This window comes from Lepidochelys kempii, chromosome 16 (genome assembly GCF_965140285.1).
Source record: "Lepidochelys kempii isolate rLepKem1 chromosome 16, rLepKem1.hap1, whole genome shotgun sequence".
NCBI lineage: Eukaryota > Metazoa > Chordata > Testudines > Cheloniidae > Lepidochelys > Lepidochelys kempii.
This window is the reverse complement of record NC_136395.1, coordinates 15,957,471-15,975,501: the sequence shown is the minus strand read 5'-3', so window position 1 is coordinate 15,975,501 and position 18,031 is coordinate 15,957,471. Positions and strand designations below refer to the sequence as shown.

The 18,031-nt window shown below is 45.2% G+C and overlaps 1 protein-coding gene across 22 annotated transcripts in view; it reads left to right on the top strand.

Moving 5' to 3' along the window:
• Window positions 1-18,031, top strand: part of DNM1 (dynamin 1) — a 104,103-nt gene that overhangs the window by 13,997 nt on the left and 72,075 nt on the right. The window lies entirely within an intron of this gene.

The window sequence follows — 18,031 nt, the reverse complement described above, 5'->3', positions numbered from 1 at the left end:
TCTACAGGTTTGTAATAGTGAGTATGAACCCTAGTCAGTCTGCCTTACCCCCCTCCCAGTACCCTTCCCAGCTTTGCACAACATAGAGTAATGCATCCAGGTCCAGGGGAGATTGCCGCACGCCGCAGCACCCCCTCTACCCTGCAGGAAGTGCTGTGCAAGAGGATGCAGGGATCAAACATCTCCTGAACTACGTTTTTTTCTCCTTTATTCCTCTCTCTGCAAATGCTCGAGTCCAGGACCCTTTGGATATATCTACACTGCAGCTGGGAGGTGTGATTCCCAGCATGAGTAGACAGACCCACGCTAGCTTGAACTGGCCACCCCAATCCAAGCCCACCTGACCCTTTGGGTCCGAACTCAGATGACTAGCCTGAGCCACTGCCCATGCCACAATGTCCACACTGTTGTTTTAGTGTGCTAGTTGAAGCAGAGCTAGTGTGTGTCTGTCTGCCCATACTGGGAATGACAACTCCCAGTTGCACTGCAGATATACCCCTAGACTCTTGACCAGATATAACTAATGCATGCCCTATATACATGGCCTTAGTAGCTGGAAGCCTTTTATTATATGGTAGCTTCCTATCTCCAGGGAGAGAGGGGGTGCAAAGAAGGATAGTTCATCCTCTTTCTCCAGAGAGGCCTACAGGACACATGAAACATGTCTGTGTGTGTTGACAGGCCAGAGTACTTGGCCATTCAGGACTCAAGTCTTGACTTTTGAGAAATGCCACAGCATATCACCTATCCCTTTATAGCCAAGTAATGGCATCTTGACACTGAAGAGCCTGTCTTTACTCCACAGCACTCTTTTGTCTGTTCTGAGGTATATCCTGACCCGAGCCTGCCTTTACATCACTGAGTCAGATTAGGCCATTGAAAATCATAGCAAAGCATTAGGCTGACGCTGTCTTCAGTCTTAACACATTTTAACACCAGTGCCTGATCGTGGCTGGAGTTTTCACAGCAACTAGCCATTTCCTCCCTCCAGTGTTACTGTGTGGGTTGCCCTGTTTTTCTGCCTGCCAAGGTGCTGGGCACTATTTATACAGATGGCGTTTTGGAGAGTTAGAGCTCCTTCTGCCATGGCAAAACCAATATTGTCAGCAAGTCAGTAGTCCTGCTGTTTTAGTGCACTGGGTGTGAGTGGAGCAAGTGTTACTGCAGAGTCATTAGAATTCACTGCAGCCTTGAGGAGGTGACAGACTTAGAGGCTGAGTCCCTGGTATCCCTGCATGTCCATCAAAGTTGGATCCTTTCACTCCTGTCATTTAGTTTGCACTAATTTGGTGCCCTAGGATGTTGTTGGTGCTTGATGGCATCATCACACTGGAAGGAGGCCTCCTGTGGGCTCCAGGGGTGTTCTGGGATGGAGTCATGCAGACAGCTAAGGTACACAGCACAGCAAGACACACAGACAGACACACACACAGAGGCTAAACAGGAAAGGTGGATTTTTTTCAGCACACAAATACTTCAGTGATCAAGAAAATACAGCAAGAAACCCAAACAAATGTGCCATTTTACCTGCTCCTGGAGTGGAGCATATGCTTCTGCTAGCACTCTGTAACCCTGGAATTCTAGAGGCCCAGAACTGCTCAGAACCAAAACTGCAATCACTGTTATCCTGGGATCCCTGATGTCATCACCCAAAAACAGTGCTACATTCTTTATTACCCTGACAATTCCAGGTCTTTTGTCTGGAACCAGCCCTGCTTTCTATATTTCTCTGGGGTTCCCAGCCTTCCTTTTCCAGACCCAGACCCTAAGTTGTCTATTATCATGGAATTCCCAGTGCTGCAATCTACAGTGCATCAAGTTTTGTATTCTGAAGTTCATGATTCTGCTGCACAGAACCAGCACTGGATCCTGTTTTACCCTGAATATCGCAGGGTACCCCAAGATCCCAGAGGGAGCTGCACAGCACCAGCATTGCATTCTGTATTCCCCTAAGGCCCCAGGTGCTGCAGCTTAGAGTCAATGTGGCATTTCCTATAAAGGGATGTTACTTTTGGGGATTAGACACTGGCATTGTAGGCTATACCATTCTATACATTGTCCTCGTCCATAAAGCAGGAACAATCTTCAAGCAGGGAAATCCCTCTACAGATCTTGTCTCCAAAGTGCAGAGGAAGGAAATCAGTGCACACACAAGCAGCTGGGGATGGGGCTGTCCTTATGCCAGTGCACCCTGTGTTCTTTCCTGCCAGTGCTTTAGGTTGTGCTGTATTTCAGTACGAACCCATCTGCAGGACGATACTGGGGAGGGATCCTATGGATAAGTCCATCCATCAGAATGGAGGAGGGGGAGGATATTCATGGTTAATACTGTCTGTCACAGCAGAGAGCTCTGCTGAAATATGTAACGCAGTCAGTAAAGACAGTGGGTACTGTATGCATGCATCATGTCCCATATTCCCTAAAACAAACATCCATGGCTGTGGCTCAAGAATCTTTCAGCATGGGCCTAATATGCAGCAACACAAGAGGCAGGCAATGCACAGGCATCAAACTGACTTGTTTCCATGGAAACTGTTGATTTCCACTGTGTTGTCAGGAAATGGGAACGAAATTATCCCTCCGGGACTTGTTCTCTCTCCTAGATTGGTTTGTCTGCTGCCCTGTAATTGAAGGAAGGCAGATAATCCCTTTTCAAGCTGCTGCTCTGATAGAGTGATATCCTAAATCATTATTAATCGATGATCACTAGGGCCACAGGTATGCAGATCCAGTTTGTTTGCATCACAGGGACCCCCGGTGGCAATGTCACACAGCACTGAGGTCATGAGCCATGATTTCCAAAGTCACAGCCCTGTATGGCATTCGTGAGAAGAGCAGAATTATCCGCAGTCACCACTGTCCGGGGAGAAGAACTGAATTAGGGCTTGTCCACATAAATAATTAGTTTGTGGCAAATTGGGATGTGAATTTACATCACACTAGCCTGCAACAGAATAACTGTCCGTGTGGACCCTGTAGACACACATTAACAGGTTGTTATGGTGCTTTGACCTGGTCCTCTTTAAAATGCATCCACTTGGAGGTTTAGTCTGCAGCGGGCTCGTGCAGGGTAGATTCACACCCCAGCTTGCTATGAACTAAACGCATATGCAGACAAGCCCTTAGTGTGCCGACAGCTGGGAGTATGTGTGTCCTGCTCAGACCTTCAAGCCCTCAGTTAGGAGGATGATTAAGGTCATGAGCTGCATTGGCACTTTTCTGCAGGCTCCCATACAGGGAAGAGCTGGGGCTTGGTATAGAGTCCTGAGCGGGGTTGGAGCTGAGGTCCTCCATACATGGTCCCAGTGCTGCCACCTCTCATGATGTTATCACAAATCTTGTGATATTTGGTGTTTTTCGTAAAGTCCCAGTTCTTGGAGTCAAGTGGTTAGGTGGGAATATCAGTTTTCCTTTGGTCTAATTTTGGCTACTGGGGTTAATGTGCAGGTGCTGATGGTGTTGATGTCCTGTGATATACAGGAGGATCTGGTCACCCCTTCTGGCTTTAAACTCTATAACTATGACTCTAGTTTCTAGCCCTCATGGTTGCGGAGCAAAGCTTGAAAACATGAAGCAGAGTGCTCCATAAAGGCCCCGAAACAAAAGTTCTAGTGCTGAATGGCCTGGGGGCCTGTATAGGGTATAGATCACCTCCCTTTGAATGGCAATAATTTCTTCTTTGTCACATCTCCTTAAGAAGCTGACCCCTTTAAGACAGAGACAAATCTGAAACTGGAAGTTACATTTCTAGATGGGAGGAAAGAGGGGAGTGAAAAACAGACATATGGTACTACCTACCTTACTGACTGGGCCCCAGCCACCGGGCCCTAGCATAACATCAGGGAGCCCATTGTAATCAGAACGATTCACTTCACAATGCACTGACAGATTCACACACCTGCCAAAAGGTCATTAACAATATTTTACTGATAATTGTTGTTCTTGTTTTCCCCACAAAAGCCTTTTGCCTTCTCTGAAGCCATGAAGATGTCAATGGACAGCCACAGCAGCGTGACTTATTGTATTGATACACTGATTTTCTATTATTTTCAGTTATTAACAATTTCCATATAACTACAGTAAAGAAAAATGAAGAATAAATATCAGCCCTCACCCAATATATTTGTAGGATCTAACTTAAATCGTCCAAAACAAGGAAATTCCAAGTAAAGGCATTTAGTTTGTCCTTACCTCACCTCTCTCTGCATAGGGACTTTAGCTCATATGTTATGCAGGATCAGCTAAGGACAGAATGGAAGCTTCATGGCAGAAGTCCCTACATTATCTTGTGTAATGCAGCCCCCTAGTACTTGTTATAATACAATTATTTGTGTATTTAGGTTTTGCTCTATGCAGGGATGTGTCAGTGTCATATGGGTAAGGAATGCACCATCTCTACCTTCATCCCAGTCATTGAGAACCATGAGGCCTGATTCTGCTATTATAACCAGTGTAAATCCAGACTAACATCATTGACTTCAGCGGAATTACTCTGGATTTACAGCAGTGTGAATAATTCTATTGAAGTCAATAGGGCAAATTCATCCCTGTGTCAGTTCAGACCCTGGTGCAGGCTAGTTTATGCCCCTGCTACAATGGCTCCCCTGGGCCACTACAAGGGTGCAGAATGGCTGGGGCATAAGAATGCCCTGGCCCTTCTCTTGACTGCCCCTGAATGCCTCCTTCACGAGAGGGCTCCTGTTGAGGTGGCACAGAGCTGGTGGAGCCAGCTCTGCACTTGGCAGAGGTCCCCTAAACTGAGTTTACACCTGTCCTGCGCCAGTTAGGCTGGTGCAAAGGGGTCATAGCAAAACTTTGAATCTAGCCCAGTGAGTCTGATTCTCCTCTTACCCTGGTGTAAAACAGGAGTGATTCCACTGAAGTCAATGGAGTTAGACCAGTGCAAAATTGGTGTGGGAGGAAAATCAAGCTCAGGGAGTCACACCAATACAAGTGACCGGAAAACCTGGCCCCTTATCCTGATGACCAGTAGAGAGGCACAGGCAGGAAAGAATTGAGAGAGACACAAAGAAAGGAGAGGTGGACAGAGTGGGTGATAAAGAGAGGAAATGGCTGCAAAGGCTCCTGGGAGCTGGTCTGTGCAGCCAGAGATAAGCTATTAGTTCAGAGAAGCAGGATTTAGGACTCTTGGGAAGTGAAGAGGTGGGAGAGCTGGGTGAGGGAGGGGAGATAAGCAGCTTCTACACAAATATATTTATGCAAAAATTGCCACATGGTTTTCCTTTTTTCTGTGTTTGATGGTTTTGCTTAAGAGCAGCCACACAGGCTACATTCTGAATCCAGCAACTGAAGCTTACACACCAGAGTTTCAAGAGCATGCCATTACAGTCAGTTGATTTAGTATATATGTGAAGATTTACTGCTCTGGGCACATCTCTCTCTGATTATCTAACCCCTCACGGCCTGCAACTGCCTTAAACAAGTCACTGTACTTGACTTTAGAGGTCTCTGATTGGGGTAGGACAGAATGGGTGGCTTTGTTTAAAAGGACAATGTCAAGGTGGTAAACCCCAAATTTGACACCCCACACCATGGGGAAAGAAAGCAACGTTGTTGGTTTTTTAAATACATTCCAATAACATTGGAGGTTTCTGACATCAGAAATGGGCAGGAGGAAATTGACATGTACCGGTGCCACCCAGAAACAATATACAGTAGCAGATAAACGTCATAATGTATCTGAGTCAAATCAAGGTTGGTACAGCCCCACTCAGCTTGCGCTAGGGAAAAGGTCCAGCCTCTAGTGTGAAGCTAGTACGGGTAGATGGTGACAGACTGGCAACCTGGTTACTGTCATCCTCCATGCATTCCCAGAAAAGTACAGCACAGAGCAAAAATTTTCCTACAATTGTGCTTCGGCCCCAACACAGAGAGAGAACTCCTATGGTTTAGAGGGGAGTTCATTCTTCATAGTCAGTTCAGTCCTTGGCCTCTTTGTGGAGGCTGCCAGCAGAGATGTCATTTAGTGCCAATTATAATGGTGGTAGTTGTGCCCATAGACGCCGACTCCTTGGATGCTCCGGGGCTGGAGCACCCACAGGGAAAAACTGGTGGGTGCTCTGCACCCACTGGCAGCCAAGCTCCCCACCCCAGCTCACTTCACCTCACCTCCGCCTCCTCCCCTGAGCATGCCGCATCCCCCCTTCTCCTCCCAGTGCTTGCCGCCAAGAAACAGCTGTTTCACAGCATAACAAGCTATGGGAGAGAGTGGGGAGGAGCAGGAATGCGGTGTGCTCAGGGGAAGAGGCGGGGAAGAGGGGAGGCTGGAGCGGGGATTTGGGGAAGGAGTCCAATAGGGGCAGGGAGTGGGCAGAGTTGGGGCAGGGACTTTGGGGAAGGGGTTGGAATGGGGGCAGGGCAGGGGTGGAGTCGGGGTGGGGGTGGGGCTCAAGTACCGACCAGCACTAGGAGAAGTTGGGTGCCTATGACACACCACAGACACTTGTTCACTGGGAATTAGACTGAGACCATGTAGCAGGGTGACTACCCTGCTCCTGCCCTGAAGGGGTTAAAGCAGCCCTGGAGAGGGCTGTGAATGGGAAAAGCAGGCTGATTGGGAAAGCTGCCACAGCTGTGGCCAGCTTAATCAAGGTCCAGCTGGCCCTTATAAGAGGCCCAGAAAGGAAGACAGATACTCTCTCTAGTCTTCTAGAGAGAAGGACCTGGCTGCCTGGGAAGCTAAGAAGGGTACCTAGGGTGGATTAGTGCTGGGGAAGGGTAGAGGGAGCTGGGGAGCTCCAGCCTAGCAAAGCCCCAGGCTGCAGGCCAAGTGAAAGGCCTATGAAAGGATACTAGGGCTGCAGAGGGTCCACCCCCCACCCCTTGCTGATGATGAGAGGTTCATAGACTGCAGTCTGCTCCAGGGAACGAAGGGGTTAGATGGTGACTGGCAGTGACCACTGAGGGAAGGTGGGGGTAAATGGTTGGGGGATCTCCTGGGTGGGGAGACTCGGATTGTGGGTTACTGCTGCGGTGGAACCCTGACGAGGAGGGCACCACGGTCTGGGAGGGACACGGGGGGCCAGTGGCAGGCAAGACACTGGCCTGCAGAGGGCACTCCTGGCTGAAGAGTTAATTCCCAGGATGACCGACAGGAGGTGCTGCAGCGGTAAGTCTCACCCCGCAACAGACCACATTTCACATAATGGCCATCTGGCAGCCTAGCTTTAGCTCATTGCTGACCTGCACTTGCTTTTAACTGGTGACAAGTTTCAGAGTGGTAGCCATGTTAGTCTGTATCAGCAAAAAGAATGAGGAGTACTTGTGGCACCTTAGTTAGTCCCTAAAGTGCCACAAGTACTCCCTGTTCTTTTTGCTTTTAAACTGGCAACCTAGAGAATGATTTTATACCCCATCACAAAAGAGATGTGCAATTCAGATGTAGTTCTTCTTCTCTGAGGTACTGCATTTGTGTGCTTGTAATAAGATATGGCTAGTTTCTTATTCAGTTTGTATGTGTGTATTTACTTTGTCTGTACACAGTTTTTCCAAATGAAATATACGTGATTTGAGAGAGATGGGAAGACAGCAAGGGTGATAGAGCTCCTATAGACACAAATACCCTGCACATCTGCCACAGTGTAAGGAAATGAAACACAGAAAAAGCTTACAATAATAGAATCATAAGGTCAGTTTTGGACATGCATCTAAGGCCATCTTCAATGCCAAATCAAGTTTTTATACTGAGTTACCAATCTCACTGTGAAATCCTACTGGAGACAAGGCACAGAACTTTTACCTTGATGTAACTAGTTGTAGTTAAAAACTGCAATGCCTTGTCTCCACTAGGATTTTACGTTGAGACAGCTATCTCAAGTCAGCTATCTTAGGTCTAAGTGTCTACATTTGAAATGCTACAGTGGAAGGGGTTCTCCCATCAGCATAGATAGTCACTAGGTTGACAGAAGAATTCTTCCATTGACCGTAGCACTGCCTATATGCCATGGGTTAGGTCAGTATAGCTACATATCTCAGGAGTGTGGCTTTTTCAACCCCCGGAGAGAGATAGCTATGCCGATGTAAATTCCCAGTGTAGACCAGCTCTCACTGTATACACGCACCTTTTTTGCAGTGAAGACACAACCTGAGCAAGCTTGCAGGGTGTCAGAGCTTGCCAGGGGAGAGGAATGTATCAACAAACAAAGATAGAGGGAGGGTGTAAGAAGGTGTAAATTAAAGTAGTCCTTTCCCTAAAGTAATATACACCTCCTTCTGACTCCTTTTTCAGTAAATTACACTGACTAAGGGTATGCCTGCACTATGGAGACTATACAGGTATAGCTATCCTGGCATACCGCCATACCATAGATGCAGCCTACCCTGACAGAAGGCACAATACAATTATTTGTGTATTTAGGTTTTGTTCTATGCAGGGATGTGTCAGTGTCATATGGGTAAGGAATGCACCATCTCTACCTTCATCCCAGTCATTGAGAACCATAAGGCCTGATTCTGCTATTAATACCAGTGTAAATCCAGACTAACATCATTGACTTCAGCGGAATTACTCTGGATTTACAGCAGTGTGAATAATTCTATTGAAGTCAATAGGGCAAATTCATCCCTGTGTCAGTTCAGACCCTGGTGCAGGCTAGTTTATGCCCCTGCTACAATGGCTCCCCGGGCCACTACAAGGGTGCAGAATGGCTGGGGCATAAGGCACACCTATGTCAGTCAAGGGTGGGGGTGTGCCCCCCAACTTCTAAATGTAGACCAAGCTTTAGACTCCCTTATGCGTTGGATGTAAGTTGGTCTAAGTGAGTCTCACTGGGCCAGATTCTAGCCCCATTCCAGTGCTGCAGAAAGCTGGACATACTGGGAACCTAGAGATTCTCCTTGTGTAAGGAGAATACTTGGGTTGCATCAGAGCTGCTGTAGCACCTCTATGCCAGCCTCCTCAGCTACTGGTATAGAGGGTGTTCTTCAGGGTAGGGGCACCACTGACCTCTGGTTATCTCTGGCTGAGCGAATTAATCCATGAACTTCTAATATATGACATCAGATCAGAATGAGTGTTTTACACCCAATTTGCACTGGTGTAAATGGTGACTCAAGATGCAAGGCAGTGAAAGGAGAGGCCCATTGTATCTAATTTTGTTTCCATTGTCATGTGTATTCTGACATTCATGAATTATTATCTCTGACTTTATTTGGAGTACTATTTGCATTCAAGTATTCTGAAATAATGAATCATTGTATGCAGTAATGTGACTAGTGTCATAGAATATGTGAATTGTACACAGAAATAAAGACCCATTGTATCTAATTGTGTTGCTAGTACCATATTACACACACAAGTAGCAGTGGTACCATATTATGCAGATAAGAAATGTGTTATAATAGGCTGTGATGGATTAACCCTATCAGCCAGAGGGATCCACTGGACACACTGTCTCAACCTGTGGGTGGTTTACAGCCCAATCAGCACACAGCTCTGGCCCATGTGACATCCTCAGGGCCATACACATAGTGTATATATATTGTGTGGATACAGCACATAACACACAGAGACCTGCATATGTGGCCCACAATGGTAAATAGGTTGAGAGCCACTGGTCTAAGGCATCGGAGAAAGACAAGAGCACTGGGGAGCCAGAGGACATGATTGTGGGAGAAAGCAGTAGCAGATGAGGAAAGGCAGGACCTAGGACAGATGTAGGTGGAAGTGGGGGATGCAAATGAGAGAAGTAGGGGTGACACTGGGGGAAAGACAGAAGCAGTGTGTCAGAGGCAGGCAGTGGGAAGCAAGGAGCAGCAAAAAGAAGGGGGTCAATGAGAGAGGCAAGTGGGTGGCTAGAGGAAGAGTCAGAGGTGCTGAAGAGGAGTGATAGTCAACTGAGAAGAGCTACCTGATATGGAGTTGTGTTGGCTGGGCATGGAGAAGCTTCAGTGGCATTAGTCAGTTGAGGGTGGTAACGATAGTAGATTTAGAAGAATGCTGGCTGGAAGTAGTAATATCCTGGTAGGAATGGGAAGGAAGAAGCGGGGAGAAGCTGACAGCCTGCTGGAGAGGAGGCTGTGGCTTCCTGTCTGGCTTAGGGCTTGTCTACACTGGCACTTTACAGCGCTGCAACTTTCTCACTCAGGGGTGTGAAAAAAACACACCCCTGAGCGCTGCAAGTTTCAGCGCTGTTAACGTGCCAGTGTAGACAGTGCACCAGCGCTGGTAGCTACGCCCCTTGTGGAGGTGGGTTTTTTTTTTTAGAGCACTAGGAGGGCGCTCTCCCAGCTCTGTGCCGCGACTGGCAGTGAAGACGTGCCCTTAGTGGCTTTCTGTGCTCAAAAGGTGCTACTGGAGCTCTGCAACATCAAACCCTTTGAATTTAGGGAGGCTCCCCAGTGTCAGAACCAAAGAGTTAAAACACATCAGATACCCAGTAGGAATCTATGTAATCAGGTCAAGCTGCTCTGGGGTGGAAAACGAGTTTGTTTTGCAACCTCATATTCCTTCAAATGATTAGATTAACAGATTTTAAGGCCAGGAGGGACCATTATGATCATCTACTCTGACCTCCTGCATAACACAAGCTAGAGAAGTTCACCTAGCGATTACCTCATTCAACCCATAATTTCTGATTGAAATGGAGTATCTCTTTTAGAAAGACCTACAGTCTTGATTTAAACTTGTCTAGTGATAGAGAATCCACCACATCCCAAGGTAAATTGCTCCAATGGTTAATAACCCTCTGTGGCAATTTGGGAAATCGATCTGTATGGCTTATGAATTCTAGGTTTCAGAGTAGCAGCCATGTTAGTCTATATTCGCAAAAAGAAAAGGAGTACTTGTGGCACCTTAGAGACTAACAAATTTATTTGAGCATAAGCTTTCGTGAGCTACAGCTCATGAATTGCCAGGCGACGAAGGAGAAGTTTTAAAAAGGACTCAGGGGGGAAGGCTCATGTTAGAGGGCTTATTCCTTCACCCACTTACTTCCCTGGTCCTTCTCGCATGAACAGAGAGCAACTATACCCGAAGTCCAAAGGTGCAAACAATTCAATGTTTACTGGGGTGAACTTCCAGCAAGCATGATTCCAGTTTCCTTCCTTAGTGTCCCCCTTCCCAGCTCTGACACCACAGAGCCTTACCTGTGTGCCTGTTCCCATTCCTGCCCTTAGCAAAAAATGATTCCAATTTCCCTACCCCCATTCCCTGTTCCCATTCCCCCAGCCACTTCCTGATTGACTGCAGACTATATAGTAAAACTTGAGTTTTGCTTAGCTTAACCAATCATTTTACTGAAATTTAACTAATCAATCCTAACATATTGTAACATGATTATGTAACCAGTTATATCCCACCACCTTTATTAGTTTAAATTAATAGCAAAATTAATTATACAGCAGACAGAAACAATCACAGAACCTGACAGAGATTATACAGACAAACAATAGGGAAATGGGGACTACAATGATAGAACAACAAAGAAATGAGAATTTCACATCCCAGCTATTGATAAGTGAGTTCTTGCCAGACAGGATGCTATCAAACTAAGTTTCCTTTTACATCTTCTAGGCACTTCCCTTTCTCTGAAGGCGATAGGCATTATCAGGACAGGATTGTATTCCTAACAGCCCAATAGCACCTTATTTCAATGTGACTAGTTTGGAATGTGAGGAGGTGACCATTCGCTTCCCAGCTTATGGCTGCCTCTGCTGCTTCACCAAAGATCTTCACCTAAGTACAGGGCCTCAGATTGTCCTAGTAAGAGAAGGACCTTACACCGGCAGACAGTGATTTTGATTCTTTCTTTTATACCTCTATAACTAGCCAAGTGATAAGAATACACCTAAATTCTTAGAAGTTTGGGGCAGGAAAGGCAAGCAGGACAAATCAGCCGAGGTCACAAAGAGCAACAGCGAGCTGATAAGAGAACACAAGCCATGCAATAGCAATGCAATTTGCAATAGCAAAAGGATGCTGTGTGGCCCCAGCTGACTCTGACCTCAGCCCAAAGAATACTCTGGAGTGGTGCAGAAAATGATGCAGGGAAATGCCTATAGGATTTATTATTTTGTATGGTGTTGTGATTTCTCATGCTATTAAATAAAATAAATAGTTTGTTAGACTCCTGAGCACAGTGCCTGCGTGTATCCTGCATTACACCTACCACATGACATTTTGAAGATGTAAACCAGCTGGCTCACAAGTTTGGCTGAAGTTCTGTGAGATTTGGATTCTATTCTTGACTGCCACTGATGTGCAATGTGATCTAGTCAAGTTCCCTGAGACCACTTCCTCCCCACCCCATTAGTGATAATGTCTCTCTCCTGTTACACAGCTATTTTTGTAGACAAACTTGAAATTGGGTATTACTGGCCTGGGAAGACTCCCTTCATAAGCATCAAAGGGTCTGTACATCCTTATTTAAATGATGGGCAGCTAAAAGTAGACATGGCTCCTACATACTTTGAGAAGGAGGGAACTGACAGAGAGATGTAAGTTTCAACTCTACTGCAGACTGAAGATGTTGAAATGGGACACTCAAATGCAACAGATCCTATTCCTCCTCCATTGTAAGGAGGGAGCTGTGGTATCCCTCTATATTGGTACAGCCATTGAGTGTGTTCTCTTTCTAATCCAACAGCCTTGAAGCGAATACTTGAGTGCACAGAACTGCAGGGTCACAAGAGCACAGGCTGGTCCGCTGCAGATATTGTATCCATTGTAGTGACATTTAATCCCGCTGTTAGGGACAGTCACTGATCTTTGCTGACTGAGCACAGTTCAATTCACACAACTAGAGCAGCAAATGAATCCACTTTTAGCAAGAATGGGAGAAGTCTTAAGTATGTGTTTTTTCTCTCCAAGTCCCTTATCATTCCTCTTGCTCTCTTCTGTGTCTTCTCTAAGATATCCTATTTACAACAAAGCATCAGAACTGAGCACAATATGCCTGATGTGGCCCCTTCTGTGATGAATCAGATCATTGAGGCATCAGGTACTATTCCCTCATGCAAAGCTTTAATAATCACCTCCTGCCCCTTTTTGCCTCAGCAGAGATGTTTCTGTTAGGAAGAGAAATTGGTGATACAAGTTGGGTATCTGTTTGGTGCAATCCTGTTTATTTACAAAGAGCATACACAAAGTCGTGTTTCCTGAACTCTTAACAACAGCAGACAGATTCCTTGCTCAGAAATCCAAGACTGCCTTTCCAAAGAGTACTGGGCCCATAAGCATCTCTGTGTCTCATCTTCCTTCCAGGGTCAAATTCCCCACTGCTTCTTCCTTTTCTGCTCACTCTCTGCTGGTGTTATCTGCTTAACACCACACACAGATATGCACAATTATAACCAATCAATTCTCTAGCTCTTGCATTTTGCAGTCCAACTCAGGGATCCCCTGAGCCTTAACTATGAATTTCATGGGTTTGCAATTATTCATGTGGGGATATTTAATAGGTCCCTCTAATGTTTTTAACTTTTAAATTACTGATACTCTTAACCCTAATCTTATTTTAACATGCTTTTTTGTCTTGGAATAGAAATTAGAGGTGAACAAGACCTATTAGGTCATTTAATCCAATTTGCCCATCACAAGCTAGTGCTCTACTGTATGAGAGTAGGAAGGGTGATATAACAATCTAAATGTAGACCTGGGAACCAGGAACTCCTGAGCTATAGTCCCAGCACTCTCATCCATTTCCTCTATGGGCAAGTCAGTTAGCAGTTGTGCCTCAGTTTCCCCTTCTGCAAAATGTGACAAACATAGGGTTGTTGTGAGAATAATGAATTAACATTTGAAAGCACTTTGGACATGAAAGGTGCGAAGTATTATAATGAGTGTTATCTCAGGTCATGTCCCTAGTTGTTGTTTTGCACCATGTGAGCAAGGAGGGCTTCCTCCTTCATTATCTCATATCTTTGTTCATAGTCTTATATTTCTCTGAATGGAACTGGATAGAACATATGGATATAGATGGCTACCTGAAATTGGTACCTTAAACTTCGTTCTGTGGAACTGTAGGAGCCAATAATCAAATCAAATATATATGGAAAATCAGTACCTCCATTATGTGAATAGGACTGCTCTCTCATTCAGTGGGGGTGGAGGTGGGGGCGGGGAGGTGCACTGCCATTTCAGTGATACTTCCCAGCAGGAAGCCTAAGCTGATGATGCAGTGTAGGATGGAGAAAATTCAGCTCCCATTCAAAAGCCTTGGAAGTCAGAAAGTTTCTAAGTTCTTGTCAGGGACGTTAAATACAATTAAAAAAAAATTTTTTTGGCTAATATAAGATTCTCTCCACTCTACTTTGTGTCATGTGTTCAAGACAGCACCTTCCTGTTTAATTTAAAATCATATTTCAGACACCACATTTTGTACAGTGTTTCATGTAATGAGATGTAGAGATTACACTGCTTTTATATCACACCAGGGTCTCCTTTGTTTTAGAACTTAAAATGCCCTCATCATTTCATTGCTCAGAGCTCTGTAGCATATTATCACTGAAGGGGTGACTGCAGAAGTGAAGAAACAGATTGATAGAGCCCAAAGAGTACCCAGAAGTCACCTACTACAGGACAAGCCCAACAAAGAAAATAACAGAACACCACTAGCTGTCGCCTTCAGACCCCAACTAAAACCTCTCCAGCGCATCATCAAAGATTTACAACCTATCCTGAAAAATGATCTCTCTCTCTCACTCTCACAGATCTTGGGTGACAGACCAGTCCTCACTTACAGACAGCCCCACAACCTGAAACAAATACTCTCCAGCAACCACACACCACACAACAAAAACACTAACCCAGGAACCTATCCTTGCAACAAAGCCCGATGCCAACTCTGTCCACATATGTATTCAAGTGACACCATCATAGGACCTAATCACATTAGCCACGCCATCAGGGGCCATCAGGGCCATCATGGGCTCTACCAATGTGATATATGCCATCATATGCCAGCAATGCCCCTCTGCCAGGTACATTGGCCAAACCAGACAGTCTCTACGCAAAAGAATAAATGGACACATATCTGACATCAGGAATTATATCCTTCAAAAACGGTTAGGAGAACACTTCAACCTCTCTGGCCACTCAGTAAAAAATTCGACCTAAAGTCCTAGTGTAGACCAGGGCTAAGTAAGCGCGTAGTCAGTGCTGCACTGCCTCTGTTAGTGTACTTCATTTACAGGAACAGTTTATTAAACCTGCTGCAAGAGGCAGACAAACATTCTTTACCCTGCCTTCCGCCTGCAGCCAGCTAGCTATAGCATTTACCATTTAGCTGTAGGGTTCCACCAGTGGAATGGGCTCCCCCTAAGCAGGAGGGGCACTGTGTATTGCCAGAAAGACAAGCACTAGGGGGAAGGAACAGGCATATTGTGGGAAGAGGGAATCTGTCCAGAAGTCAGCAGAGAGGGAAATAGGCAGATGGGTAGTCAAGGAGGAAATAATATTCATCACTGAAACAACCAGCCAAAGGGCCTTCTACATTTTCTCAGTGTAAATTTCATGAAGTTGTTTTCACTGACATGATACTGTTTGCTATTTTTTCAAAGGGCTGTGCAGCGTTAGAGCCACCTGACTCCTGTTAAAGTCAATAGGTTACACTCCACACATTCTCTGCTAATATAGAGGTGGGGGTCCAAATTCCTCTCTCTGTATTAGGGACCAAATTGTGCTAATTTTCACCCAGGCAAATAGATTAAAGTCAGACTGCTGATTTAGGTGACTAACCTTAGATCTTGTCTACATGGGGAAATTTATTGGTAGGATAATCTCATTGGAACAAGATTTCCCTATGTAGACGACTTTAGACTCCCAAGCTGGAAACTTTTCACTATAAACTCTATGTTCTTCAGTTTCCTTCTCTGTAAAACTGGAGAAACATTTACCTACTTCACGGGAGTAATCCCCCACAAAATCCTACCTTCCTACCTCAGGATTGGTGTGGGGGTGAACGGGGTTCGACAGTGAAGTATGATGAACCGTATGCTCTGGCAGGTCTTACCAAGCCAAGAAGGTGTCAAGCTAACCTCCAGGGTAGTAGGAAGTCCGACGGTACCTCTATTACTCTAGGGCAACCCGGCCTAAGCGGAGGCGGTACCACAGTTACAGGACACAAGGTCCGGCACCCCGAATGCACTGCTGAAAAATTCTTCTACCAAACAAGCCACATGAGTAATGTTAGGCTTTTTGAATTCACAACTTTAAAGCAATATGAGATCTTAGGATAAAAAACTATCAAAGGGCAGAGTATAAGGTTAAACACACCATATCCATATAAAGTATGAATAGTAAGCAGGCTTCAGGGCAGAGAGACACAAAGATCAGCATGAAGAGCAATTTTGTTCAGTTAGGGCTTGATCTTGAAAGGTGCTCAGGGCCTGCATCTCCCTCTACTACGTGGGAATTTAGGGCACTTGACACTTTGCACAAGGTGCTTGGCAGAATCAGGCCCTTATATATTGTACCAGTGTTTTGGAGAAGGGACTGTCTAGTAATATGATATCATTCACTCATCATATAATCACAATTAAAAAGAACAACTCAATACAGTTCTGGGACATATAAATACTGACATCAATAATGTCAGAGGCAATTATTGTAACACTAGTGTGGGACTTTATTGGGAATATTGCCCACAATGTTTTATATAAATGGAGACTAGGCAGTAGCTAGCACCTAGAATGATACAGAGACTCAAAGGTTTTAGCTGTAATCCCAGTGGAATAGAGAAACTAGGGCTGTATTCTTTGGGAAAGGGGAAATGAAAAGAAGACTTCAGTGAACCATAGATTTCTGAAAGGACTGGAATATTGAGACTGGGTTACTTTCTCCTTTCAGTTGCAGTGGTGTAAATCTAGTGCAACTACATTGACTTCCATGGTGTTACTCCAGATTTACACTACAATTACATTACAATTGACAACAGATATTCACCTGCTATCATATAGAGCTATTGGATTTAAGGATTATCTAATTATTTTTCTGTCCTCCCATCATGGGAGTAGCTGTGCACCTCCCAGGCTTTACTGAATTTATCCTTACTGCAGCCCTTGAGACAGGAAAATTATTTTTACCCCTACTGTACACATGGGGAAATGGAGGCACAGAGAAGTGAAATGACTTACATAAAGCCACACAGGAAGTCTGTGGGAGAGCCAGGAATTAAAAACAGTTTTTCTGAGTCTCACTCTAGTGACTGAAACAGAAGACTATCTCATCTCTCTTAACCTTCTCTCCAATAGCAGGACAAGAACAAGGACTTAAAGTGTTGGGGTCTGTCCGCCCATGCCAGTGTACATCAGGAGTAGCTCTGCTGAAGTCAGTGATGTTACACTAGTGTCAAACTATCGTTAAGGGAGGGGGGAATTGGGGCCTAGAACTGATGGAACGTAGGCAGGATTTCTTCACAAAGAATGTATCTTATGTATGGAATAGGGGCCTGATTTTTCAAAAGAACATCGTCCCCATTTAGGCATTGAAATAAAATGGTCAGATTTTCAGAAGAGCTCAGCATCCAGCAGATGCAACTGAGAGCAAAATCTGTCCATAAACTAGCAAGGTCATCAGTGGATGCAATAAGCATGCCTAGCTTTAAAAAGAGAGAGAAGTATTTGGATGAAAAAGAAAAAAAAAAAGCTTGTGAGCTGTGGCTGCTAAGTCAGCATTAGGAAATGGATATAGACAGGCTTCCTTCCTTCCCTGAAATGTCCTGTATTCTAATAATCTTACCATTTGGTGAATTGGTTTTGGAAGGAGCTGCTGTTGCTGATGACCTGGCAGCAGTTCCTGGCTCTGAGCAGTCAGTCAGGAGGAGGAGGCCTGGGTGGAGGCAAGCCCTTGGCTGCTATGGATTTTGTTCCAGAAGGATCATATGCCGTATCCATATTTGAGCAATGCAGTCTCTCCTCTAAATCCAGAGTGCAGGGCTTGCATGATTCACTAACTAGCCCAACCCTCTTTAGGGTAACACTGCACTTACAGCATCTGAGGAGGCACCAAGCATTTCAGATGTTGCTTGGATTTCTCCCTTCCATTTTTTTTGGGGGGGGGTTAAACCTGCAT